At 44.3% G+C, this 27,935-nt stretch overlaps 1 protein-coding gene and 1 long non-coding RNA gene across 5 annotated transcripts in view; one reads left to right on the forward strand and one right to left on the reverse strand.

The window, feature by feature from the left end:
• Positions 1-208, reverse strand: part of ZNF605 (zinc finger protein 605) — a 34,818-nt gene extending 34,610 nt beyond the window's left edge. For 2 of the 4 annotated variants that reach the window (XM_063712380.1, XM_054528479.1), the window contains exon 1: positions 135-204. The gene's annotated coding sequence lies outside the window, so the exon portion shown is untranslated. Of the gene's footprint in view, positions 1-125 lie in introns of all 4 variants that reach the window. The other 2 variants (XM_002824025.5, XM_063712377.1) reach the window with 2 other exon arrangements.
• LOC129049371 (uncharacterized) lies at positions 1-27,534 on the forward strand. Its single transcript, XR_008512433.1, has 2 exons — positions 1-611; positions 26,691-27,534. It is a non-coding gene; the product is annotated as an uncharacterized LOC129049371 (long non-coding RNA).
• Positions 27,535-27,935: the final 401 nt, after the last annotated feature.

The following is a 27,935-nucleotide window of genomic DNA, read 5'->3' on the forward strand; positions in this document are numbered from 1 at the left end:
CTCGTGCGCGCTGGGGTCACCGCGAGCCGGTCCACAGCGGAGTCACCCCGACCCCCGGCGCAGACACAGAGGCCACCCCCAGCCCCGCCGCCTTGTCGTCCCGCCCCCGCTGCACGCTCCCTTACCCCTCGGACCTCGCAGTGCCGAGGCGGACACGACCCGACCGGGGAAGTGAACGCGCAAAACTACATTTCCCAGCGTCCCGCTCGCGCTGGAACTACACTTCCCGGAGGGCTCGGCGGTGCACCCGCCGGGGTCGCGGATTGGAGGTTTCCGGTTGGAAAAGCCCCTTGGCGGCTAACTGGGGAGGACTGGGAGAAATCTAGGATGGAGCCAGCACTGCTGGCCCCACATGTCTGTGAGAGAACCTAAAGGCGCCTCCAGGAGGAAGCGTCTGCATCTTTTCCTTGTTGTTGTTGTTTTTTTTTGGAGGCAGGGTCTCGCTCTGTCACCCAGTGCGGAGTGCAGTGGTGCCGTCACCGCTCATTGCAGCCCCAGGCTGGTCTCCGACTCCTGGGTTCAAATGATCCTCCTGCCCCAGCCTCCCAAAATGCTGGAATTACTGGCATGAGTCACTGCGTCCGGCTTCTTTTCCATTTTTCATCATAGCTGTAAGTAATATCGGTAAATGTTAGTGTTACGCGTGTCCGTATAAGAGACCACCTGAGCAGGCTAAGTGTGAACAACAAGGCTGTTTATTCACTTGGGTGCAAGTGGGCTGAGTCTGAGAAAGGAGTCAGCGGAGGGTGGTGGGCTTATCATTGGTTCTTATAGGTTTGGGATAGGATAGGCGGTGGAGTCAGCAGCAATTTTTTTTTTTTTTTTGAGATAGAGTCTCACTCTGTCGCCCAGGCTGGAGTGCAGTGGCGGATCTCGGCTCACTGCAAGCTCCGCCTCCCGGGTTCACGCCATTCTCGTGCCTCAGCCTCCCGAGTAGCTGGGACTACAGGCACCCACCACCACGCCCATCTAATTTTTTTGTATTTTTAGTAGAAACGGAGTTTCACTGTGTTAGCCGGCATGGTCTTGATCTCCCGACTTCGTGATCCGCCCTCCTCGGCCTCCCAAAGTGCTGGGATTACAGGCGTGAGCCACGGCGCTCGGCCTCAGCAGCAATTTTTTGCGGGCAGGGGAGGATGTTACAAAGTACATTCACAAGGGCGGGGAGGGTGTATTGTCACAAGGGCGGAAAGGAATGTTACAAAGTACATTCACGAGGACCGGGAATATTACAAAATACATTATCACAAGGGTGGGGGAATGTCACGATGGCTTGACCATGGTGCGGCCAGCTCAGAGGACCTTACATTTAGTACATCCAATCCAGCAGTATTGACAAAAGGAATGAAAATAGATGATAGGGCCGGGCGCGGTAGCTCACGGCTGTAATCCCAGCACTTTGGGAGGCTGAGGTGGGTGGATCGCGAGGTCAGGAGATCGAGACCATCCTGGACAACACGAGGAAACCCCGTCTCTACTAAAAATACAAAACATTAGCTGGGCGTGGTGGTGGGCGCCTGTAATCCCATCTACTCGGGAGGCTGAGGCAGGAGAATCGCTTGAACTTGGGAGGCAGAGGTTGCGGTGAGCCATCATGCCACTGCACTCTAGCCTGGCGAGAGAGTGAGACTCTGTCTCAAAAAAAAAAAAAGGAAAAATAAGTGAGAACATTACAGGGAAATAAAATATATTTATGGATATATAAAGTGGTGGCTTGTCCCTGTAGTCCCAACTACTGGAGGCTGAGGCAGGAGGATCACCTGAGCCTGGGAGGTTGAGGCTGCAGTGAGCTATGATGGCAACACTGCACTCCAGCCTGGGCCACAGAGGGAGACACCTTCTCTTAAAAATATTTTTTGGCCAGGCCAGGTGCGGTGGCTCACGCCTCTAATCCCAGCACTTTGGGAGGCTGAGGTGGGCGGATCACCTGAGGTCAGGAGTTCGAGACCAGCTTGACCAACATGGTGAAACCCCGTCTGTACTAAAAATATAAAAATTAGCCAGGTGTGGTGGCTCATACCTGTGATGGCTCATACCTGTAATCCCAGCTACTCAGGAGGCAGAGGCAGGAGAATTGCTTGAACCTGGGAGGCAGAGGTTGCAGTGAGCTGAGATCTCACCACTGCACTCCATCCTGGGAGACAGAGTGAGACTCTGTCTTAAAAAAAAAAAAAAAACAAACCCATAAAAGCATATTAGTTTTTTAAAATAAAAATGGGGAGAAACAGGAAACACACTCACAATTGGCAATTTAAAAAATTGAAATGTCCATAAAGACCAAATTAAAGTATATGTGAAATAATATTTTGCTCAATTCTATATTAGTAAATTTGGAGCCTGTGAGAGATGGAGTTTTGCTCTTGTCGCCCAGGCTGGAGTGCAGTGGTGGGATCTCAGCTCACTGCAACCTCCACCTCCCGGGTTCAAGCGATTCTCCTGCCTCAGCCTCCTGAGTCACTGGGATTACAGGTGCCCACCATCACTCCCAGCTAATTTTTTTTTTTGAGACGGAGTCTCGCCCGGTCGCCCATGCTAGAGTGCAGTGGCACAATATCGGCTCACTGCAACCTCTGCCTCCTGAGTTCAAGTGATTCTCCTGCCTCAGCCTCCCGAGTAGCTGGGATTACAGGCGTGCGCCACCACGCCCAGCTAATTTTTGTATTTTTGGAAGAGACGGGGTTTCACCATGTTGGCCAGGCTGATCTCAATCTCTTAACCTCGTGATCCACCCGCCTCGGCCTCCCAAAGTGCTGGGATTACAGGCGTGAGCCTCTGCGCCCAGCCACTCCCAGCTACTTTTTGTATTTTTAGTAGAGATGGGTTTCACCATGTTGGCAAGGCTGGTCTCAAACTCCTGACCTCAGGTGATCCATGCGTCTCGGACTCCCAAAGTGTTGGGATTACAGACCTGAGCCACCGTACCCAGCCCACATTGCCCCGGTTCTAATTGAGATTCAGACTTTATTTAAGCAAACCAATTCCATGCTCAACAGAGCTAAAATTAAAATTCTGCTTTAAGGTAGTTTTGTTTTTGTTCTCAGAAAATTTTGCTGTTCACAGATTTATGATTTTCACTTTTCTCCGAGGTTAAGTATGTTAGTATGTTATTTATTAAATGACTTACTAGAATTTATACGCCTTTTTTTTTTTTTTTTTTTTTTTCAGATGGAATCTTGCTCTGTCACCCAGGCTGGAGTGCAGTGGCACGATCTCAGTTCACTGCAACCTCTGCCTCCTGGGTTGAAGCAATTCTCCCACCTCTGCCCCCCGAGTAGCTGGGATTACAGGCGCCCACCATCATGCCTGGCTAATTTTTTGTATTTTTGTAGAGACAAGCTTCACCATGTTGGCCAGGCTGGTGTCGAACTCATGACCTGAGGTGATCCGCCCGTCTTGCCCTCCCAAAGTGCTGGGATTACAGGTGTGAGCCACTGGGCATGGTTATGGCCTTTCCTTTCATTCAAATTTTGGTCAGGAAAGAAAACAGTTTCTCTCTCTAAAAAAAATATTCCATGGCTTAAGTGAAACTTATATGTTTAAAAAGAAAAAACTGGCTAAACTCTTAAGTTCAGTTCATTTGACATGTCTAAAGTCTCATTTTAAGTGACCAAAGCCAGTAAAAAAAAACTTTCTATAAAGACAGAGATAAGTCTTAAAGATAAGACACTCTTTCTCCCAGCCAAAAGATAACTTAGTGACTTAGGTTTTGTGAAACTATTTAAGCTCATCGTTCATGACATACGTTGGACCCGTAATACTCCCCTCAACAAAAAACATACAAAAATCTCCTAGTGCCTTAAGTGCCCAAAATTACTGGTTTCACCAAGACATCTAAAAAAGTGACTCATGGGTGACTCTTCAATAAATAATCCTTATTAAGCAGCATACCAGATCCAACAACTCTTTCCCTTTCGGTCTTTGATCATTAAAACAAAAACCCCAAATTATGGACAATCATCCAACTAAAACTGAGTCTTTCCCCTTCAAAAGAAATACACCTTTAATGGCTGGATGCAGTGCCTCAACGCCGGTAATCTCAGCACTTTGGGAGGCCGAGGTGGGCGGAGCACGAGGTCAGGAATTCGAGACCAGCCTGACCAACATGGTGAAACCCCATCTCTACTAAAAATACAAAAATTAACCGGGCATGGTGGCCGGCGCCTGTAATCCCAGCTACTTGGGAGTCTGAGGCAGGAGAATCGCTTGAAACAGAAAGGTAGAGGTGGCAGTGAGCCGAAATTGTGCCACTGCATTCCAGTCTGGGCAAAAGAATGAAACTCCGTCTCAAAAAAAAAAAAAATACACCTTTAACTAACTCCAGCTAAATTCATATATAGTACTTATGATGCGACCTCCTGTCAATATCTTTTAAAATGGTCTTATTTAACCCGTAAAGACCCCACACTACAAAGACCAAAATGAAATGACATTAAAAATTCCTTAATTAGTTTATTTATGTGCATAATTTTTAAAAACTGAGTCTAAAATTTTTAAAAAATTGAAAGTTACTTTCAATAATACTAAAAAGCATCTAAAAGAGACTCTGAAAATTTCTTTCCCTACAGAAAAAATTAAACTCTTTAGAACTATTGATATATTAAAAAAGGAAACTGCCAAAACTTCTCACCCTTCTGCTTCTGCATCTCTTTATCCCTCCTTTTCCAAACTGCCTTGCCAAGACTTGACTTCTTTTTTCCTCCTCCCCATACAGTCACTTATCTTTTGTAAATTAATATGTATTAATGTGGAGTCCTACTTAGGGAAAAAGAGACACGGTAGTGGGAGCAGGGGAAAGCAAAATAAGAAATAAGAGAAAGCAGATAAGCTGTAAGTCTGCCTTTCTTAATGGTCCAGGACACAGAGCTGTCATAACTCACAATCTTCCTGTGCCCAGCTGTCACCAGATCCTCGGCTGATACAAAAAATGCAAGTCAGCTTCCTGCAACCTTGGTGTTGTCAGAACTGAACGTAGCACTCTGCAGCCCAAGAACCACCTATTACATCTCCAGGAAACCTTTGTTTCCCTGCAGTCAGTTCCTCTCTTGCTGGCTGCCTGTTACCTTCTTGAAAGTATTTTCCTACTTTCTCTAATAAATCTGCCTGTCTTGTAAATTCTTTTTTTTTTTTTTTTGAGACGGAGTCTTGCTCTGTCACCAGGCTGGAGTGCAGGGACGCAATCTCGGCTCACTGCAACCTCCACCTCCGGGGTTCAAGCCATTCCACTGCCTCAGCCTCCCAAGTAGCTGGGACTACAGGTGTGTCCCACCACGCCTGGCTAATTTTTTGTATTTTGGTAGAGACGGGGTTTCACCATGTTGGTCAGGATGGTCTCGATCTCCTGACCTCATGATCTGCCCGCCTTGGCCTCCCAAAGTGCTGGGATTACAGGCGTGAGCCACCGCAACTGGCCCTGTCTTGGTAAATTCTTTTACTCCTATTCCACTTTCCCATATAGTCACTGCTCCCCCACAACAATTTATATATCTATACAAGTTGTAAATATATATATTTATAATTGTATGTATTTAACATATATGCCTTTTTATTGTCCTGTACCTAACCTAACTCAGACCAAATAACACAGAAAACCCGTAGCTACTACATCTTCAATATAAAATAGTGAGTATATCTTCCCCCTAAAGAAACCACCTTAACTAATCAGGCCATTATAACTCTACATTAAGCCTTATATATAAAGAATTAAAGTTCTGCTAAACGTTCCTAAACATTGTCTATATAAACAATCCCAAACTTCTACACTTCAAAATAAGAAATTTCATTCTTTAAGATTTATACTTCCCAGGTGGCTATCCTCAAACTTTACACTTAAACTCTCTTTAAACTAGATTCTGATCCTTTCAGTTATTTTATTTTATTTATTTATTTATTTTTGAGACTGAGTTTCGCTCTTGTCGTCCAGGCTGGAGTGCAATGGCGCGATCTCGGCTCACTGCAACCTCCACCTCTCGGGTTCAAGCGACTCTCCTGCCTCAGCCTCCTGAGTAGCTGGAATTACAGGCGCCTGCCACCACGCCCACCACGCCTGGCTAAATTTGTATTTTTAGTGGAGACGGGGTTTCGCTATGTTGGCCAGGCTGGTCTCCATCTCCTGACGTCAGGTGATCCACCCGACTTGGCCTCCCAGAGTACTGGGATTACAGGCATGAGCCACCCACACCCAGTCAGATCCTTTTAGTTATTTTATTTTTTATTATGATTATTATTATTTGAGACGGAGTCTTGCTCTGTAGCGCAGGCTGGAGTGCAGTGGCGTGATCTCGGCTCACTGCAACCTCCACCTCCCAGATTCTGCCTCAGCCTCTTGAGTAGCTGGGATTACAGGCGTGCACCACCACACCCAGCTAATTTTTTGTATTTTTAGTAGAGACAGGGTTGCACCTTGTTAGCCAGGATGGTCTGCATCTCCTGACCTCGTGATCTGCCTGCCTCGGCTTCACAAAGTGCTGGGATTACAGGCGTGAGCCACCACGCCCGGCTGATTTTATTTTTTTTATTATGTTTATTATTACTATCATTTGAGACGGAGTCTCGCTCTGTCGCACAGCCTGGAGTGCAGTGGCACGATCTCTGCTCGCTGCAACCTCCGCCTCCCGGGTTCACGCCATTCTCCTGCCTCAGCCTCCCGAGTAGCTGGGACTACAGGCGCCCGCCACCACGCCCGGCTAATTTTTTGTATTTTTTAGTAGAGACGAGGTTTCACCGTATTAGCCAGGATGGTCTCAATCTCCTGACCTTGTGATCTGGCCGTCTTGGGCTCCCAAAGTGCTGGGATTACAGGCGTGAGCCAGGCCCTTTTAGTTATTTTAAATTAGCATATCCTACTGCTGATTGAAGCCCTGGAGTCAGCTATTCCTGAAGCCTACAGATCGACTTCTTTGGTTATAAAAGCTAATAGATTTCCTCTATTAGTCTAAGCAAGTTTGAGTTATATTTCTGGCAGAGCCTTATTACAAATTTACTCTTTTTTTTTTCTTTTCATTTCTTTCTGTTTGAGACAGGATCTTACTTTGTGAACCAATGGGAATGCAGTGGTGCAAATACAGTTTGCACCTCTACCTCCCAGGCTCAAGTGATCCTCCCACCTCAGCCTCCTGAGTAGCTGGGACCACAGGCGCATGCCACCATGCCTGGCTAATTTTTTTTTTTTTTGAAGCAGAGTCTAGCTCTTGCCCAGGCTGGAGTGCAATGGCACGATCTTGGCTCACTGCAACCTCCACCACCTGGGTTCAAGTGATTCTCATGCGCCAGCCTCCTGAATAGTTGGGATTACAGGCACATACGACCATGCCTGGCTAATTTTTTGTATTTTTAGTAGAGACAGAGTTTCACCATGTTGGTCAGGCTAGTCTCGAACTCATGACCTCAGGTGATCCGACTACCTTGGCCTCCCAGACTGCTGGGATTACAGGCTTGAGCCACTGTGTCCAGCCTAATGCCTGGTTAATTTTTGTAAAGACAGGGTTTCAGCATGTTGCCCAGGCTGCTCTCGAACTCCTGAGCTCTAGTGATCCACCCACCTTGACCTCCCAAAGTGCTGGGATTACAGGTATGAGCAATTGCACCCAGCCACAAATTCACTCTTTTACTTCAAAAGAGTCTTAATACAAACTTACTGTAGTAATTATGTAGGGCATTCCCAGCATCCGTTTCCATGCCAATCAAAAGAACCCTAAGCTAAATAATTTAAAAATATAGAAGTAAAAGAAATCTGTGTGCAGCAAACCACCCAGGTGCCGAGGCAAGAGACCGAGGGCACAAGCTGTTCCAGTATAATAAAGAAAATATATAGAATAAGAATAGTTATACTATAAATAGATTATAGATATGATGATATATGAATATCAATCATTAGTTTGTAGCATTACTCTTTATTCCAATATTATAATAATCTTTGTTCTACAATTATAACCTTGGAAAAACCAGGCCATACAGAGATAGGAACTGGGACACGGTGAGAAGTGACCAGAAGACAAGTGTGAGCCTTCTGTCACACTTGGACAGGGCCACTAGAGGGCTCCCTGGTCTAGCGGTCGCGCCGGCGCCTGGGAAGGCACCCGTTACTTAGCAGACCTTGGTCTAGCGGTCGCGCCGGCGCCTGGGAAGACACCCGTTACTTAGCAGACCAGGAAAGGGAGTCTCCCTTTCCCTGGGGGAGTTTAGAGAAGACTCTGCTCCACCACCTCTTGTGGAAGGCCTGACATCAGTAAAGCCCGCCTGCAGCCATCCGGAGGCCTAAACGTCTCCCTGTGATGCTGTGCTTCAGCGGTCACGCTCCTGGTCCACTTTCATGTTCCACCCCATATGCCTGGCTCCACCTTCTAGATAGCAGTAGCAGAATTAGTGAAAGTATTAAGCTGTTGATCCCTCCAAGAAATGCATATAAGAAATAATGACATAAGCTGTTCTCCCTCTCTCTCTCTCTCTGCCTCGGCTGCCAGGCAGGGAAGGGCCCCCTGTCCAGTGGACACATGACTCGCGTGACCTTACATATCATTGGAGGTGGCTCACACTCCTTACCTTGTTCCCTTGTCTTGTATCCAACAAATAACAGCGCAGCCTGGCATTCAGGGCCACTACCTGTCTCTGCGTTTTGGTGGTAGTGATCCCCAGGCCCAGCTGTCTTTTCTTCTATCTCTTTGTCTTGTGTCTTTATTTCTACAATCTCTCGTCTCCGCACACAAAGAGAAAAACCCACAGGCCCTGTAGGGCTGGTCCCTATAGAAATCATGTATTCTTATTTGTTGTTGTAACTTTACTTTTTTGTTTGTTTTGAGACGGAGTCTCGCTCTGTCACCCAGGCTGGAGTGCAGTGGCACAATCTTGGCTCACTGCAAGCTCCGCCTCCTGGGTTCAAGCCATTCTCCTGCCTCAGCCTCCCGAGTAGCTGGGACTACAGGCGCCTGCCACCACACCCGGCTAATTTTTTGTATTTTTTAGTAGAGACGAGGTTTCACCATGTTAGCCAGGATGGTCTTGATCTCCTGACCTCGTGATCCACCCGCCTCGGCCTCCGAAAGTGCTGGGATTACAGGAGTGAGCCATACTTTTTTTTTTTTTTCTTTTAATGCATGTTGTTGCAGCTCTGCTTTTTCTTCTGAGACAGGGTCTCACTCTGTCACCCAGGCTGGAGTGCAAAGGTGTGATCATGCCTCATTGCAGCCTCGGCCTCCTCCCACTCAGCCTCCCAAGTAGCAGGGAGTATAGGCACATGCCACCGTGCCTAGATAATTTTCTGGAAATTTTTTTTTGTAGAGACAGGGTTTTGCTATGTTGCCCAGGCTGGCCTCAAAGTCCTGAGCAAAAGTGCTAGAATTACAGGCGTGAGCCACCATGACTGCGTGCCTGGCCCAACTCTACCTCTTTTTTTTTTTGAGATGGAGTCTCTGTAGGCTGGAGTGCAGTGGCACGATCTTGGCTCATTGCAATCTCCACCTCCCAGGTTCAAGCGATTCTTGAGCCTCAGCCTCCCCAGTAGCTGGGATTACAGGCACATGCCACCATGCCCAGCTAATTTTTGTATTTTTAGTAGACATGGGAATTTGTCATGTTGGCCAGGCTGGTCTCAAACTCCTGGCCTCAGGTGATCTGCCCTCCTTGGCCTCCCAAAGTGCTGGGATTACAGGCATGAGCCATTGGGCCCAGCTAACTCTGCTTCTTTTAACGCCCAAACACTGCCCCTGATATCTAGGAACAGAATGGTTATCTTGTGTTGATTCTGTCGTGTCTCACACACCCATGTTCTTATTGTTCTTCGCTGGTCTGTATCCTGTCGTTCATTATTTTTACAGGTGTCTATTTCTCTCATGCACTTTTCCAGGACCTCTTTTCTTTCCTGTCCATGTAAATCTAACCATAGATTCCTAACTGTAGATTCTCTTCCCCTCCATGTAAATCTAACGGTAGATTCCTAACCGTAGATTCTCTTCCCTCAAAGGCGCTCTGCATCGTTTTAGGCCAGTTGCAGCTTTACACGTAACAAAAGATTCATATAATTATGAATAAGAAGACCTGGGGTAGCAGGAGACCAGGGTTCCTGTCCAATATGGATAGATCTGGGAAGCCTGCATGATTAGGGACTATGCATTTAAACTTACATCAATGCTATAATATCACAATCCAGGTGGAAGGACGGCCCTACGAAAGGTCATAAGTGGTGACTAAGTTTGCTTCAGTTAGAGAACTGGGCATAGAATGTGTGTTTGGAATTTGCTAAAAATACAATTTGTTAAGAATGTTACGAGGCTATAGCAGTGCCTTATTAGCTCTGGGTTTAGATAGAAAGGGAAGATTAAATTGTGGCAGCGGCGGGCTGCCTGGAGTGGCTGCTGCCATCATGCCAGCTGCAGCAGCGGTGCACGCCTGGGGCTGCATGCTCCATGGAGCTGGGGACAAGTGAGAGCCTCGTCCCTTCCAAGTTGGGGCGGGAGTTTCCCAGGTGCCACTGCAGCTGCCCAAACCACCCAGGCATCCGTGTGCTCTCAGGGTGGGGAGCAGGCTGGAGCCCCACCCTCCTGGGCACAGCTGCAGCTGTCCAAACTGTGGCTGCCGATCTGAGCCTCTGGCTCCATGAAACAGGCAGGAATCCCGCCCCGCCCCTCCTTCCCGTGCAGCTGCAAACCATGACTGCAGACCCAGGCATCTCTGCACTCTGGAGGGCCCAGGAAGACCCCCCTGACCTCGCAGGCTGGGAAATGCCTGCTCCCACTGCCCGGCTTTTCTCTGCTGTCGGCACCTGCTCCAATCTCGGAGCAAAGCTGGGGCCAAGCCTGGGCACTGTCACAGCCTGGCTGGGTGTGCATGCTGTCAAGGCAGTGCTGACACGCCAGTCCCTTGCTGCCTCAGCCCCCTCTGGACATTGGGCACTGATGAGCATAGGAGGGAAGCTGATGGGGGGCTGAGGGCAGCTTGGCGCTGCCCAGCCTGGGCACCATGAACGACAGCAGGAGGCAGACAGGTTCCTGGGTGGAAGGGGGCGTGTCCCTGGTGAGGCCCCACCTTGAGGCCAGGAAGGGCTGGAAGGCTGGGGGTCGGGCTCCCAGTCCTGCAGACCAGAGCGGGAACTTGTGGTGCCTTTTCCAGGCCCACCCACAGCCACTCATGGACCCACTGGAAGTCTCTTCCTCCTCTCTGAGGCCCATGAAAGCCCCAGGCTCAGCCAGAGCTGAGCAGGTGTCAGGATAACCAGCTGCAGAGAAGAGCTACCCAGTCCAGGGCCTCCTCTCTGCTGAGAGCTGCAGAGATAATGGGATGACCTGCTTGTAGAGAGGAGCTTCCTACTCCAGGGTGTTCTCTCTGCTAGGAGCTGAACACTTGTCAGGACACCCTGGCTGCAGAAAGGAGCTACCCACTGTGGGTCTCCTCTGAGCTGTTCTATTGCTCAATAAAGCTCCTCTTCACCTTGCTCACCCTTCAGTTGTCCATGTACCTTGTTCTTCCTGGTCGCAGGACAAGAACTCAGGATCTGTTGAATGGTGGGACTAAAAGAGCTGTAATACAAACAGGGCTGAAACATGCCCCTTGCTCACCATGTTGCGAGTGCAGAGGAGAGAAGAGCTGTGGCCCTTCGGGGATCCCAGACCTGGGAGCTCCCTGAGCCAGGGCTGTGACTCCCTCTTAGGGGCCCTGTGGTCCTTGGCATCACCAAGCTTCTGAATGCCACTGCGTTTCCCAGTGCCAGCTGTTGAAGCTGCTTGTGGTGTGCCTGGTCCAGCCACAGCTTTGCCGAGAGCTGGTGCCTATTCCAGCACCTGGAGCTGCCCACCTCACTGCAGCAGCCGGCATGTCTACTGTGTAGCGGCCAGACCCCATGCTCGCTCACACACTCCTCATCGCACCATGCCTGACTCAGCCTTTGCAGGCATAGGATCCAGGCAGGTGGCGTGAGCCAAGCACGGGATCCAGGCAGGTGGCGTGAGCCAAGCACGGGATCCAGGCAGGTGGCGTGAGCCAAGCACGGGATCCAGGCAGGTGGCGTGAGCCAAGTGCAGGATCCAGACAGGTGGCTTGAGCCAAGCACAACATGCCAGGCTGAGTGGACAGAATGAGTCTAGAGGGCCTGAGCAAAACTCAGGCAAAGGCGCCACAGGCCACAGAGGTTTCTGGCTGGAAAAGCAACACTGCAAGGATCCTGAGACAATTGGGGGTAAATGGAATAAAGAAAAGAACTCAGGATTGGGATCCCTAATGATCCAGACTTTATACCATACGTCCTTCAATTGCTACCTATGTCCTTGGGCAAATAGCAAATTTTCTATGCTTGGTTCTTCACAATGAGCATGTGTCAGTCCATTCTTGCATTGCTATAAAGAAATACCCAAGATGGGGTAATTATAAGAAAATAGGTTTATTTGGCTTACAGCTCTGCAGGCTGTACAGGAAACAGTCCTGGCATCTGCTTCTGGGGAAGCCTTTGGAAGCTTTCAATCATTGTGGAACATGGAGTGGAGCAGGCATTTCATGCGGCAGAAATGGCAGAAAAATGGGGGAGGCACCACACTTTTAAACAACCAGATCATGGCCAGGTGCAGTGGCTCACACCTGTAATCCCAGCACTTTGGGAGGCTGAGGTGGGTGGATCACAAGGTCAGGAGATCAAGACCATCCTGGCTAACACAGTGAAAGCCTGTCTCTACTAAAAATACAAAAAAATTAGCCGGGCACAGTGGTGGACACCTGTAGTCCCAGCTACTCAGGAGGCTGAGGCAGGAGAATGGTGTGAACCCAGGAGGTGGAGCTTGCAGTGAGCCAAGATTGTGCCACTACACTCCAGCCTGGGTGACAGGGTGAGACTGTCTCAAAAAAAAAAAAAAAAAAAGAAACAACCATATCTTGTGAGAACTCACTCATTATTGGATTACACCAAACCACGAGAGATCTGAGATCTGTCCTCATGACCCAAACACCTCTCACCAGGCCCCACCTCCAACACTGGGGATTACATTTCAACGTGAGATTTGGGTGGGAACATACATTCAAACTATATCTAGTTTCATATATTCAAACTATATCAGAGCATAATAAAAGGATCCTCATAGAGTTGTTTTCAGAATAAGGAATGATGGGCTGGGCGTGGTGGCTCATGCCTGTAATCCCAGCACTTTGGGAGGCCAAGGCGGGCGGACCACCTGAGGTCAGGAGATAGAGACCAGCCTGGCCAACACGGTGAAACCCTGTCTATTAAAAATACAAAAATTAGCTGGGCATGGTGGCGGGCACCTGTAATCCCAGCTACTCGGGAGGCTGAGGCAGGAGAATTGCTTGAATCCAGGAGGCGGAGGCTGCAGTGAGCCGAGATTGTGCCATTGCACTCCAGCCTGGGGGACAAAAGCGAGACTTCATCTCAAAAAAAAAAAAAAAAAAAAAGAATAAGGAATGATGTTGATAAAGTGACTAACATAAAGAAAATGGGGGCTGCTCTTCCACTATGTGATGGTTAACACTGTGTGTCAACTTGATTGGATTGAAGGACGCTAAGTATTGATCCTGGATGTGTCTGTGAGGGTGTTGCCAAAGGACATTAACATTTGAGTCAGTGGACTGGGAAAAGCAGATGCACCCTTAATCTGGGAGGGCACCATCTAATCACCTACCAGCGCAGCCAGAATAAAAAGCAGGCAAAGGGCCAGGTGCAGTGGCTTACGCCTGTAATCCCAGCACTTTTGCAGGCCAAGGTGGGTGGATCACGAGGTCAGGAGTTCAAAACCAGCCTGGCCAAGATGGTGTAATCCCGTCTCTACTAAAACTACACAAAAATTAGCTGGGCGTGGTGGCGGGCACCTGTAATCTCAGCTACTCAGGAGGCTGAGGCAGAGAATTGCTTGAACCCAGGAGGCAGAGGTTGCAGTGAGCCGAGATCGTGCCACTGCACTCCAGCCTGGGCGACAGAGTGAGACTCCATCTCAAAAAAAAAAAAAAAAAAAAAAGCAGGCAGAAGAACACGAAAAGACTAGACTGGCTTAGCCTCCCAGCCTACATCTTTCTCCCGTGCTGGATGATGATTCCTGCCCTCGAACACTGGACTCCAAGTTCTTCAGCTTTGGGATTCTGTCAGGTTCCAACCTGTGCTGGGGTCTGAGTGGAGTTGGTGGATGGGTGGTGGGCAGCGGAAAGAACACTGAAGGGACTGAAGGTGGTTGGGACATGGCTTTATTCTCTCTCCTACAGAGTCAGCAATGCAGTTATATCACTCACAGACAACAGTGGTTCAAAGCCAGGTAGAAGCTCACACAAACAGGTTACATCAAATGGCTACATAGGCTGGGTGTGGTGGCTCATGCCTGTTATCCCAGCACTTTGGGAGGCTGAGACGGACAGATCACTTGAGGTCAGGAGTTCAAAACCAGCCTGGCCAACATGGCGAAACCCTGTCTCTACTAACAATACAAAAACTAGCCAGGCATGGTGGCAGATGCCTGTAATTCCAGCTACTTGGGAGGTTGAGGCACAAGAATTGCTTGAACCTGAGAGGCAGAGGTTGCAGTGAGCAGAGATCGCAGCCACTGCACTCCAGCCTGGGGTGACAGAGTGAGACTGTGAAAAAAAAAAGAATTTCAAATTAAGAAAAAAAATACATTTTCCCCAGGAGGGAGACAAACTCTACCAAACAAGAGTTCTGCATGCCTGTCTTTTCCTATACTATGGTCTGAACATGTCCCCAAAACTTGGAAATTTAATCCCCAATGCAACAGTGTTGGGAGGTGGGGCCTTGGGGGAGGTGTTAGGTCATGAGTGTTCTGCCCTCATAAATGGATTAATGCCATTATTAAAGGGTTAATGGGGCCAGGCGCGGTGGTTCACACCTGTAATCCCAGCACTTTGGGAGGCCAAGGCGGGTGGATCATGAGGTCAGGAGTTCAAGACCAGCCTGGCCAAGATGGTGAAACCCCATCTCTACTAAAAATACAAAAATTACCTGGGCGTGGTGGTGGGCGCCTGCAATCCCAGCTACTTGGGAGGCTGAGGCAGAGAATTGCTTGAACCTGGGAGGCGGAGGTTGCAGTGAGCCAAGATCGCGCCACTGCACTCCAGCCTGGGGGACAGAGTGAGACTCTGTCTCAAAAAATAAAATAAAATAAAATAAAAGGCTTAATGGAGGGAGTTTGGCCCTTTTTGCCCTTTCCATCCCTTTGGGCCTGTGAGGACACAGCTTTCCTCCCCTCTGGAGGGTGTGGTTACAAGATGCCGTGTTGGAGGCAGACACTGTGCTCTTAGCAGACGCCAAACCTGCTGGTGCCTTGATCTAGATCTTCTAGCCCTCAGAACTATGATAAATAAGTTTCTGTTCTTTATGAATTACCTAGCCTCAGGTATTTTGTTATAGAAGCACAAATGGACTAAGATACCCTACAACCCACAAAGAGTTTTTATTTTATTATTATTATTATTATTCTTTTGAGACGGAGTCTCGCTGTGTCGCCCAGGCTGGAGTACAGTGGCGTGATCTCGGCTCACTGCAAGCTCCGCCTCCTGGGTTCATGCCATTCTCCTGCCTCAGCCTCCTGAGTAGCTGGGACTACAGGCGCCTGCTACCATGCCCGGCTAGTTTTTTGTATTTTTAGTAGAGACGGGGTTTCACCGTGTTAGCCAGGATGGTCTCGATCTCTTGTCCTCGTGATCCACCCACCTTGGCCTCCCAAAGTGCTGGGATTACAGGCGTGAGACACCGCGCCCGGCCCAAAGAGTTTTTAAAAAATAGCTAAAAGATAATGAAACATGTCTGGAATCAGATAACTTTGAGGAAGGATGTATAGTATGTGACCAACACATAGTTTTCCACTGAAACACGTTTTTTTTTTTTTTTTTAGTAGTAATTTCCAGTCTAGTTGTCTGTCAAAGATTTAAACCATAATCTTTTTTTCCCCCAGAGGTTGATACTTTCCTTATTGATTTTTTCGTAAATGAGATCAATTATTGTCAATTATAAAAATGTTAAATCTACAGTAGGGTAAAAATGGAATGCCCAGGAACCACTTTGCACTGCCCTCATTTAGTTCTACTCCACAAAATTAATGATTGTTAATATTTTCTTGTTTGTCCTTTCAGAACTCCATTTATTTGTGAGAATGGTGTCATATGAAATGTCTTAGCCAGGTATGGGTGGCTCATGCTTGTAATCACAACACTTCTGGAGAGCAAGGAGGAAGATCGCTTGAGGGCAGGAGTTCAAGACCAGCCTTGGCAACTCAGCAAGACCCCCATCCCTTATGTTTTTTATTATGCTTTCCCTTGGACATTTCTTTATTACATTTCTTCCCCTTTTTACAAAACCATGTTTTGTATCTGTTTATGTTTTTACAAAACCATGTTTTGTATCTGTTTATGTGTCATGCCAAATTCAAATGAGAGTAATAGACTCTCTTGTATTGTGGGGCATCTGTTTCATTTAAACTTTGCCCAAAGAGTGTCCATGAGGGATTTGCTGACTAGTTTTTTCTTGGGATATTGTTTTTCATTTTCTTTTTTCCTTTCTTTTTCTTGTTCATCTTCCAGCTCCTTTAACGTTTCCTCTTGTTTTTCTCCTTCTCTCTTTCTGCCTGCTTCTCCTCCTCCTCTCCATTTCTGCTTTCCCTTTTATTCATCTTCACTGTAATTTCCATTTGATTGTTCTGAATTTTGATCCCAAGGCATAGCCGGTTGTTTCTGTATAACAGGATCCCAACTTTTCAATTCTGTGAAGTTATCACTACCTTCCAGCCTTTGCTGACTTATATCCATGATTGTTTGGCTCTGAGTCTTCTCTCTTAGAGGCTCTGTTTGATTTTTAGAAATAAAAAAAATTCTCAGCACCACATGTTTTACCTCAGAAAAGTCTTGAAGTATCAGGAGCTCTCTCCACCTTGAAAACGTTTCTTCTCCTGCTTCCTGGACGCCATCCTGTCCTGGATTTCCTTCAAAGTCAATGGCTGCTCTTTCAAAGCTTTCTTTCTTGCTCCTCTTTCCCCTAGTGCTCTCTCTAAACCATAATCTTGAGAATCTACTTTATTCATCCCTATAAACCTGGTAAATAGCAACATCACAGCTATAAAACCTAACAAATTGTAAGTAATATGGAAATAATAAATAACTTTACTGAATGAAGAATGTCTATACAGAAACAAGATCAAATATATCAAAGAATTTAGAGGAAACTTAAATAAGTAAAATAGGACAGTGGAAGACAAAGAGAAGACCCAATTCAAAAGGCAGGAGGGTGAATAATAAGCCAGTTATGAAAAGCTATAAGAGAAGATGTCAACCTCTGAAAAAGTGGAGGTTCTAAAATTTGCCTCAAAGTCAAAGGTGTCTTTCAGGAGAATGTTATTGGTAGAATACATGGAGAATGTTGTTGGTAGGATACAAGGAGCAAAAGCTAGATTCTCGGAATAAAATGGGAGTAGAAGTTGAAGCAATGGGTAAAGACTCCAAATTTCAATAAAAAAGAGGTCAGGAGGAGGCATATGTATATACAATAACAGAAACTTCTGATGTACTTTAATGGGAAGAGTAAATAATGTCAAGTTAATTTGTCTATTCAATATAATTCTACTCAAGGCCAGGCACAGTGGCTCATGCCTGTAATCCCAGCACTTTGGGAGGTGAAGGTGGGAAGATTGCTTGAACTGAGGACTTCAAGACCAGCCTGGGCAACTTAGCCAGACTCTGCCTCTACAAAAAATTTTTAAAAATTAGCCAGGCCTGGTGGGGCATTGCCTGTTGTCCCAGCTGCTCAGGAGGCTGAGGTGGGAGGACTGCTTGAGTCCAAGAGTTTAAGGCTGCAGTGAGCTGTGATCACACCACTGCACTCCAGCCTTGGTGAGAGAGTGGGACCCTGTCTTTAAAAAAACCTACTGAAAATTTCATAGAGTTTTTCTAATTTCATGAAACGAAAGTTCAAATGGAAGAAGAAACAGTGAAAAATATCACAGAAACTAGAAAGAATTCATACTCACAAATTCAAAACCTAAAGCATGTCAACAAGAAACACTATGGGTGATAGCACAGTAAATGAAGAAACAGGGTAGCCAACCTGGAGAGGAAACTAGATGGGAGACACTTTACAAACCAAACATCTTTTGAACATCTAGGGTGATAAGCTAGGACAGGTTTTGGAGCAGTTGGGAAGATGCTAAGAAGCCACAAAAAGAGGGGAATCCAACAATGCCCCACAAGGCTTGCAGCTAATGGCTGAAAATGTCCCAAGTCCGGGGATAGATATGAACATTTATGTGCATGAAGCTCAAAAGTCTCTAATCAGGTAAGAAAATATCACCAAGACATATTATAATCAAACCATCAAAAATCAAAGACAGGCCAGGCATGGTGGCTCATACTTGTGTTCTCAGCACTTTGGGAGGCTGTGGCAGAAGGATCACTTTAGCCCAGGAGTTGGAAGCCAGCCTGAGGAACATAGTGAGACCATGTCTCCACATAAAAATTAGCCAGATGTGATGGCATGTGCTTGTAGTGCCAGCTAATTGGGAGGCTGAGGTGATAGGATCACTTGACTCCAGGATGTTGAGGCTGCAGTGATTCAGGATCTTGCCACTGCACTTCCATCTGGGTGACAGAGCAGTCCCTGCTTAAAAAAAATTAAAGGCAAAGACTATCTTGAAAGTAGCAAGAGAAAATCACTAAGGATTATCAGTGGATTTCTCAGCAGAAACTTTGCAGGCTAGGAGAGAGTGGGATGATATTTTCCAAGGGCTGAAAGAAAAAAACACTGCTAATCAAGAATACTTTATCCCTAAAGCTGTCTTTCAGAAATGAAAGAGAGAGATTTTCCCAAACAAAAGCTGAGGGAGTACATCACCACTAGGCCTGCTTTACTAGAAATGCTAAAGGGTGTTCTTTAAGCTGAAGTGAAGTTGCTAATTAGTAACATGAAAACATATGAAAGTATAAAACTAGTAAAAGCATACAGTCATATTCAGAATACCCTAATGCTATAATAGTGATGTGTAAATCACTTATATTTCTAGTATAAAGATTAAAAGACAATTTTTTTTTCTTTTGAGAGGGAGTTTTGCTCTTGTTGCCCAGGTTGGAGTGCAGTGGCATGATCTCAGCTCACTGCAATCTTTGTCTCTCGGGTTCAAGCAATTCTCCTGCCTCAGCCTCCTGAGTAGCTGGGATTACAGGTGCCCACCACCACAGCCAGCTAATTTTTTGTATTTTTAGTAGAGACGGTGTTTCCCTATGTTGGCCAGGCTGGTCTCAAACTCCTGACCTCAGGTGATCTACACACCTCAGCCTCCCAAAGTGCTGGGATTACAGGTGTGAGCCATCATGCCCAGCCAACAAAACTACTAAAAATAACTATAGCTACAACCATTTGTTAGTAGATATACAATGTAAAAAGATGTAAATTGTAATATCATAAACATAAAATAGAGGAGGAGTAAAGATGTAGTTTTTATATGCAAATTTAAGTTGTTATAAGCTTAAAATAGACTATTATAACTATGTTATATGTGAGCCTCATTGTAACTACAACACAAAAACCTATGGTAGATACATGAAAAATGAAGAGAAATGAACCAAAGCATATCACCTAGAGAAAATGATCAAATCACAAAAGAAAACAGCAAGGGAGGAGGAAAGGACAAAGGGATCTATAAAACAGTCAGAAAAACAATTAACATAATGACCATAGTAAGTCCTTACCCATCAAGGGTATAAATGAATATAAATGAATTAAATTATCTAGTCAAAAGACAGACAGTAGCTAAGTGGATTGGAAAAATCCCCAAACAAGGCCCAACCATATGCTACCTATAAGAGACATACTTCAGTTTTAAGGATACACATAGGCTGAAAGTGAAGGAATAGAATAAAATGTTCTATGCAAATAGAAACCATGAATATGTGGAAATTAAACAACATACTCCTGAACAACCAATGGGTCAACCAATGGGAAGAAATCAAAAGGGAAATTTAGAATTATCTTAAGACTTAAAAAAATGGAAACACAGCATATGAAAACTTACGGAATGCAGCAAAAGCAGTGCTAAGAGGGAATATTATAGTGCTAAATGCCTATGCTAAAAAAGATTATAAACAAGCTAGCATTACAGCTCCAGAAACTAGGAAGAGAACAAATTAAACCCAATGTTAGTAGAAGTAAGGACATAGCAAACATCAGAGCAGAAATAAATGAAATAGAACTATAAAAATGATAGAAAGATCAACAAAACTAAGAGTTGGTTTTTGAAAAGATAAATAAAATTGACAATCCTTTAGCTAGACTAAGAAAAAAGGAGAAATGACTCAACATCAGAAATGAAAGAGGAGACATTATAACTGATACCACAGACACACAAAGGATCATGAGAGAATACTACAAGAAAATGTACAGCAAAAAATAAATAACCCAGAAAAAAATGAATAAATTCCTGGAAACATATAACTTAACAAGACTGAATCATATAGAATAGAAAAATTTGGCCGGGCATGGTGGCTCACACCTGTAATCTCCACTTTGGGAGGCAAAGGCGGGTGGATTGCTTGAGTCCGGGAGTTGGAGACCAGTCTGGGCAACATGGTGAAACCCTGTCTCTACAAAAAATAAAAAAATTAGCCGGGCATGTGTGGGCGGCAAGCCACCCAGGTGCCGAGGCAAGAGACCAAAGGCACGACCTGTTCCAGTATAATAAAGAAAATATATAAAATAAGAATAGTTATACTAGATATAGATCATAGATATGATTATATATGAATATTATTAATCATTAGTTTGTAGCAATTACTTTTTATTCCAATATTATAATAATCCTTGCTCTACAATTATACCTAGGAAAAACCAGGCCATACAGAGATAGGAGCTGAGGGGACACAGTGAGAAGTGACCAGAAGACAAGTGCGAGCCTTCTGTTATGCCCAGACAGGGCCACCAGAGGGCTCCTGGGTCTAGCGGTAATGCCAGCGCCTGGGAAGACGCCCGTTACCTAGCGGGACCTTGGTCTAGCGGTAGCGTCAGTGCCTAGAAAAGGCACCAGTTACTTAGCAGACCAGGAAAGGGAGTCTCCCTTTCCCCGGGGGAGGTAGAGAAGACTCTGCTCCACCACCTCTTGTGGAGGTCCTGACATCAGTCAAGCCCGCCTGCAGTCATCCGGAGGCCTGACCGTCTCCCTGTGATGCTGTGCTTCAGTGGTCACGCTCCTGGTCCACTTTCATGTTCCACCCTGTACACCTGGCTCTGCCTTCTAGATAGCAGTAGCAGAATTAGTGAAAGTACTAAAAGTCTTTGAAATGCAGAAGTAATGGCGTAAGCTGTCTCTTCTGTCTCTCCACCTCAGCTGCCAAACAGGGAAGAGCCCCCTCTCCAGTGGACAGGTGACCCACATGACCTTACCTATCATTGGAGATGGCTCACACTTCTTACCCTGCCCCCTTGTCTTGTGTCCAATAAATAACAGCACAGCCAGGCATTCGGGGCCACTACTGGTCTCCGCGTCTTGGTGGTAGTGGTCCACCGGGCCCTGCTGTCTTTTCTTCTATCTCTGTCTTGTGTCTTTATTTCTACAATCTCTCGTCTCCGCACATGGGGAGAAAATCCCACAGACCCTGTAGGGCTAGACCCTACAGGCATGGTGGCACATGCCTATAGTCTCAGCTACTTGGGAGGCTGACTTGGGAGAACCCAGGGGTTTGAGGCCGTGGTGAGCCATGTTTGTGCTACTGCACTCCAGGCTGGGTGACAGAGTGAGATACTGTCTCAAAAGAAAAAAAAAATTTGAGTAGACCATAAAATAATCATTAGACCAAACGATAGCATTACTGTAACTCTGGTTTATAACTCCACATTTTCTTTTTTTTTTTAAACATAATTTAAGAGATTAATGCACTTAAAAGAAGGATTAATATATGTTTTGGGGCATGCAGTGTATAAGGATGTAATTTTGTGACATCACCAAATCAAAGGGGTGGGAGCAGAGCTTTAAAGGAGCAGAGTTCTCACATGTTATTGAAGTTAAACTGGTAAAAATTCAAATTAGAGCGTTATCGTTTCTGATGTTAAATGTACTCCTCATGGCAACCACAAAAAATAGCTATAGAACAGACACAAAAGAACATCAGAAAGGAATTTAAACATTCCACTATAAAAAATCAACTAGGCCGGGAGCAGTGGCTCAAGCCTGTAATCCCAGCACTTTGGGAGGCCAAGGTGGGTGGATCACCTGAGGTCAGGAGTTTGAGACCAGCCTGACTAACATGGTGAAACCCCGTTTCTACTAACAATACAAAAAATTAGCCGGGCATGGTGGTGTGCGCCTGTAATCCCAGCTACTCAGGAGGCTCAGGCAGGAGAGTCGCTTGAACCCAGGAGGCAAAGGTTGCAGTGAGTCGAGATCGTGCCATTGCATTCCAGCTTGAGCAACAAGAGCAAAACTCCCTCTAAAAAAAAATAGGTAAATAAACACAAAAGAAGACAGCAATGCAGGAAATTAGAGATGAAAACGCTTATAAGCCACTTCAAAAACAAAGCAAAATGACAGAAATAATATCTTCCGGCCAGGCGCCGTGGCCCACGCCTGTAATCCCAGCATTTTGGGAGGCTGAGACAGGTGGATCACCTGAGGTCAGGAGTCTGAGACCAGCCTGACCAATATGGTGAAACCCCCGTCTCTATTAAAAATGCAAACATTAGCTGGGCGTGGTGGCATGCACCTGTAGTCCCAGCTACTCGGGAGGCTGAGGCAGTAGAATCACTTGAACCCGGGAGGCGGAGGTTGCAGTGAGCTGAGATCACACCACTGCACTCCAGCCTGGGTGACAGAGCAAGACTCCGTCTCAAAAAAAAAAAAAAACAAAAAACTTCCTCATTAGTAGTTAATTTACATGTAAATGATAAACTTTTCAATCAAAAGACTTACATTTGAAGATTGAATAAAAATACATAATTCAACTATATGCTGTTATAAGAGACTCACTTTACATCCGAAAACACAAATAGTAGAAAGTGAAAGGATTGAAAAAGATATTCCATGTAAATATCCCAGAGAAAGCAGTGATGGTTGCATCAGACAAAATAGCCTTTAAACCAAAACAGATGACAAGACAAAGAATAACCTTGTAGATTAATAAAATATTCAATATAGGACATTATAAATACTTATATATCTAATAACAGACCATAAAAATATATAAAGCAAAAACTGACAGAATTCATGAGAGCAATATTCTAGAGTAATAATTGAAGACTTCAATACCTCACTCTGTTTATGACTTAAGATATTTGCATCACTGTTGACAAGTGAAATCGATTTTTGTTTTCATTTTCTGTGATACCATTTTAGGTTTACATAGTATTGTTATAATTGCTCCAGAAATTCGGAAATTTTTTTGTTTGTTTGTTTGTTCTTTTTTGAAGCGGAGTCTTGCTCTGTTGCCAGGCTGGAGTGCAGTGGTGCGATCTCAGCTCACTGCAACTTCCGACTCCTGGGTTCAAGCGATTCTCCTGCCTCAGCCTCCTGAGTAGCTGGGACCACAGGCGTGTGCCAGGGCACCCGGCTGGAAGTATTATTTATTCTGGTATAATTTATGAGCATTGGGATTATCTGGTCTTTGAAGTTTGGCAGCATTTTCCTATGAAACCATCCAAATCTGTTACTTTTTTGTGGGGTGGTTCTTCACAAGTTTATTTGATGAAAAGTAGGCTGTTGAGTCTTCTGAGGTAAATCTTGGAAAATTCAATTTTCCTAATAATTTAATCATTTCATCTAGGTCTTCAAAATGTTTTTGCCTAGAGTTGGGCAAAAACGTCTTTTATGATTTTAAAAAACATCTATCTTTTGTTTCAGTAGTTATTTCCTCTTTGTAGTTCTTATTTTGTATATTTGTACTTTTTCTCTTTTTGCTGGATTAGAATACCGAGTGGTCTATTTTGTTAACCTTCTTCAAAAACAAATGTTTTTATTTATTAGTTCTACTGTTGTTCTGCTTTCAATCTCATTTATTTCTGCTTTTATCTCTCTCATTTCCAATAGTCAAACTCAGTGGTCTTAAAAAAGTTTTATTGAAATACAATTCACATTCCACAAAATGTATCGATTGTAAGTATTCAATTCAGTGATATTAGTAAATTCATAGAGTTTTACTACCATCACCACAATGCAGCCTTAGAACATCTTCATTACCAGAGTTCTTTATGCCCATTTACATTTAACCCCTGTTCCTACTCCTATGCTTAGGCAACTACTGATGTGATTTTTCACTCTACAAATTTGCATTTTCTAGACATTTTATATCCACAAAATCATACACGTGATGACTTTTGTATCTGGCTTCTTGACATCAGCGTCATGTTTTTGAGGTTTATTCACATCGCATGTATCAGCACTTCCCCCCTCTTCTAATTGCTGAACAGTATTCCATCGTATGGCTATACCACGTTTATTTATCCAGGCATCATTTGATGGATATTTGAGTTGCTTTCACTTTTGTTTATCCAGTCAGGTTGATAGACATTTTGGGTTGTTTCCAGTTTCTGGCTATTATAAATAATATTGCTGGTCGGGTGCGGTGGCTCACGCCTGTAATTCCAGCACTTTGGGGGGCCGAGGCGGGCGGATCACGAGGTCAGGAGATCGAGACCATCCTGGCTAACACGGTGAAACCCCGTCTCTACTGAAAATACAAAAAATTAGCTGGGCATGGTGGAGGGCGCCTGTAGTCCCAGCTACTCGGGAGGCTGAGGCAGGAGAACGGCGTGAACCCGGGAGGCGGAGCTTGCAGTGGGCCGAGATCACACCACTGCACTCCAGCCTGGGCGACAGAGCGAGACTCCGTCTCAAAATAACAACAACAACAACAACAACAATAATAATAATAATAATAATAATATTGCTATAAACATTATCATAAACGACTTTATACAGACATGTTTTCATTTTCTCTTAGATACCTAGAAGTAGCATTGCAGAGTCATGTGGTAAGTTTATGGTTAACTTTTTAAGTAATGGCCAAACTGTTCTCCAAAGTGACTGCCATTTTACATCTCAGTAGCAAAGCTTGAAGGCTCGTTTCTCCACATACTTGCCTACACTAGGTATTGTCTGTTTTTCTTATTATAGCCATTCTATTGAGTTTTTACTGGTATCTCATTGTGGTTAACTTTCTGTTCCCTAATGAATAATGATGTTGAGCATCTTTGTATGTGCTCATTAGCCATTTCTGTAGCTTCTTTGGTGAAATATATATATATTCAGATCTTTTGCTCATTTGCAAAATTGGGTTGCTTGTCTTATTATTGAGTCATAAGTGTTCTGAATACAAGTCTTTTATCAGATAAATGATTTGCAAATATTTTCTTTTAGACTGTGACTTGTCTTCTCACTTTCTTCATACTGTCTTTTGAAACAAAAGTTTTTATATATTGACAAAGTTCAATTTATCAATGCTTTTATTTCATGGATCATGCTTTCGTTGTTATATCTGGAATCTCTTTACCCAACCCAAATTTACAACAATTTTCTATTGTATTATAGTTTTAGCTCTTACTTTTAGGTCTCTGACCTGTTTTCAGCTAATTTTCATGTATGACGTGTAAGACAAGTCTTCTCCTTCTCCTCCTTTGGCATGTAGGCATCCATTTACCCAGAATCATTTACTAAAGTCTACCTTTTTATCATTGAATTATCTGGGTAACTGTGTCAAAAATTAATTGGCCATAAATGTTACAATGTATTTCTAGATCCTTAGTTATTTTCCACTCATCTATTTACTTATCCTCGTGCTAATATCACACTGTCTTGATCACCGTGGCTTTATAGCAAATTTAAAATCAAGTAGTGTAAGTCTTCCAACTTTATTCTTTTTCAAAATTGTTTTGCTATTCTATGTTCTTTGCATGTCATTATAAATTTTATGTTCGGCTTGCCAATTTTTACCAAAAAGTCTGGTGAGATTTTGACAGGAATTGCATTTAATTTATAGATCAATGTGAGGAGAATTGCCATATTGATAGTATTCAGCCTTTCAATCCACTAAGATGAAATGTCTTCATTTATTTAAATATTTGTTAATATCTCTGAGTAATGTTTTGTAGTTTCCAATACACAAATTTGTACTTCCTTTTTTCTTTTTTATTTTATTATTTTTTTGAGACAGAGTCACGCTCTGTCGCCAGGCTGGAATGCAGTAGCGCAATCTTGGCTCACTGCAACCTCCGCCTCCTGGGTTCAAGCCATTCTCCTGCCTCAGCCTCCTGAGTAGCTGGAACTACAGGCGCCTGCCACCATGCCTGGCTAATTTTTGTATTTTTAGTAGGGACGGGGTTTCACCGTGTTAGCCAGGATGGTCTCGATCTCCTGACTTCGTGATCCACCCGCCTCAGCCTCCCAAAGTGCTGGGATTATAGGCATGAGCCACCGGGCCCGGCCACATTTTTACTTCTTTTATTAAATGTATTACTATTTTATTCTTTTTGATGCTGTGAAAGACATTGTTTACTTAACTTCATTTTAAGCTTATTCACTGCTAGTATATAGAAGTACAGTGTTTATATATTGATCTTGTACCCTTTGACCATGCTAACATCATTTATTAGCTTCAGTAGTTTTATTATTATTATTGATTCCTAGATATTTTCTATATACAGGATCATGTCATCTGTGAATAAAGCCAATTTTACTTTTTTTTTTTCCAATCTGGATGCTTCCTTTTCTTTCTTTTCTTTTGCTTGATTGCACCAGCTAGAACATCCAGTACAACGTTGAACAGAACCAACTAGAACATCCAGTGCAACGTTGAACAGTATTAGAACATCCAGTACAACGTTGAACAGAACCAACTAGAACATCCAGTACAACGTGGAACAGAACCAACTAGAACATCCAATGCAACGTTGAACAGTATTAGAACATCCAGTACAACGTTGAACAGAACCAGCTAGAACATCCAGTACAACGTTGAACAGTATTAGAACATCCAGTACAACGTTGAACAGAACCAGCTAGAACATCCAGTACAACGTTGAACAGAACCAACTAGAACATCCAGTGCAACGTTGAACAGTATTAGAACATCCAGTACAACGTTGAACAGAACCAACTAGAACATCCAGTACAACGTGGAACAGAACCGGCTAGAACATCCAGTGCAACGTGGAACAGAACCGGCTAGAACATCCAGTGCAACGTGGAACAGAACCGGCTAGAACATCCAGTGCAACGTGGAACAGAACCGGCTAGAACATCCAGTGCAACGTTGAACAGAAGTGTTGAAAGCAGACACCCTTGCTTGTTTCCTATTATAGGGGAAAAACACTCAGTCTTTCACCGTTCTGTAGGATGTTAGCTAGGGTTTTTTAAAAATGCCCATTATCAAGTTGAGGAAATTCCCTTTTATTCCTAGATTGTTGAGAGTTTTTGCCATGAATAGACATTGGTTTTGCTAAATGCCTTTTGCTGCATCTATTGAAATAGTCACATAGTTTTTGTTTTTTATTATACTGATTTTCAGTGTTGAACCAATCTTTCATTCTTGGTATATATTCCATTTGGTCATTTTATAAAATCCTTTTTGTATGTTGCCAGATTCAGTTTACTAACATTTTTCTTAAACAGCTTTATTAAGTTATAATTGATATAGAATAAGCTTCATATATTTAAACAATTTGGTAAGTTTTCACATGAGTAAACACCTGCAAAACCAGTTTGAGGAGAAAAAAAGTTTTCTCAAGCCTGTTAAGAATTTTTGTGTCTATGTCTATGGTACTACACACCATAGGAATATTGGTGTGTAGTTTTGTTTTGTTTTTCCCTTGTGATGTCTTTGTCTAGCTCTGGTATGAAAATAATACTGGCTTCATAGAATAAGTTGGAAAGTATTCCCTCTCATCTATTTTCTGAAAGAATTTCTAAAGAATTATCCTTCTTTAAGTATTTAATGGAACTCACTAGTGGAGCCATCCATTCCCAGATTTTCTCTGTGGGAAA

This window comes from Pongo abelii, chromosome 10 (assembly GCF_028885655.2).
Source record: "Pongo abelii isolate AG06213 chromosome 10, NHGRI_mPonAbe1-v2.0_pri, whole genome shotgun sequence".
NCBI classification, from domain to species: Eukaryota; Metazoa; Chordata; class Mammalia; order Primates; family Hominidae; genus Pongo; species Pongo abelii.